Below are 984 nucleotides of genomic sequence, written 5' to 3'. Positions count from 1 at the left end.
TTAAACTTGTTGTTCTGCCGACAATCACAGTTCTAAAGTGTGTCAGGAGTGGGATTTGAACCCACGCCTCCATTTGGAGACCAGAATTCCCTTTGATCAGGAAGGAGTTGATCCTTGAGTCTGGCGCCTTAGACCACTCGGCCATCCTGACAACTACAGAGAAGAGAAAAAGAATACGTACACTAATTTGACCTATCTTGTCGCAAAACCACCTTTATGAATTTGGCTCCACATCAAGTGTCTCTCTCTGTGTGTTTACTAACTATTGGTAAGAATTTCCCCTTGCTGCATAAAATGATTTTGCACCAGTGTTGGCGGATTCAAAATACTCTGTATACCAACTCTGCTGCTTTAAATTGCGTCCAAAAGAAAAAAAAGAGTTAAACTTGTTGTTCTGCCGACAATCACAGTTCAAAAGTGTGTCAGGATTGGGATTTGAACCCACGCCTCCATTTGGAGACCATCCTGACAACTACGGAGGAGACAAAAAGAATACGTAACACTAATTTGACCCATTTTATCGTAAAACCACCTTTATGAATTTGGCTCCACATCAAGTGTCTCTCTCTGTGTGTTTACTAACTATTGGTAAGAATTTCACCTTGCTGCATAAAATGATTTTGCACCAACTCTGCTGCTTTCAATTGCTTCCAAATGAAAAAAAAGAGTTAAACTTGTTGTTCTGCCGACAATCACAGTTCTAAAGTGTGTCAGGAGTGGGATTTGAACCCACGCCTCCATTTGGAGACCAGAATTCCCTTTGATCAGGAAGGAGTTGATCCTTGAGTCTGGCGCCTTAGACCACTCGGCCATCCTGACAACTACAGAGGTGTTAAAAAGAATACGTAACACTAATTTGACCCATTTTATCGTAAAACCACCTTTATGAATTTGGCTCCACATCAAGTGTCTCTCTCTGTGTGTTTACTAACTATTGGTAAAAATTTCCCCTTGCTGCATAAAATGATTTTGCACCAGTGTTGG

The 984-nt window shown here is 41.1% G+C and overlaps 2 non-coding genes across 2 annotated transcripts; both read right to left on the bottom strand.

Annotated features, from left to right (window-relative positions):
• Positions 1-40: 40 nt before the first annotated feature.
• trnal-caa lies at positions 41-151 on the bottom strand. Its single transcript has 2 exons — positions 114-151; positions 41-86 (listed from the first exon to the last, which is right to left on the bottom strand). It is a non-coding gene; the product is annotated as a tRNA-Leu (tRNA).
• Positions 152-708: 557 nt separating this feature from the next.
• trnal-caa lies at positions 709-819 on the bottom strand. The gene is made up of 2 exons: positions 782-819; positions 709-754 (listed from the first exon to the last, which is right to left on the bottom strand). It is a non-coding gene; the product is annotated as a tRNA-Leu (tRNA).
• Positions 820-984: the final 165 nt, after the last annotated feature.

Source organism: Micropterus dolomieu, unplaced genomic scaffold (assembly GCF_021292245.1).
Source record: "Micropterus dolomieu isolate WLL.071019.BEF.003 ecotype Adirondacks unplaced genomic scaffold, ASM2129224v1 contig_2114, whole genome shotgun sequence".
Taxonomy (NCBI): domain Eukaryota; kingdom Metazoa; phylum Chordata; class Actinopteri; order Centrarchiformes; family Centrarchidae; genus Micropterus; species Micropterus dolomieu.
Note: the sequence above shows the minus strand (reverse complement) of the source record. Positions and strands in the feature narration are given on the sequence as shown.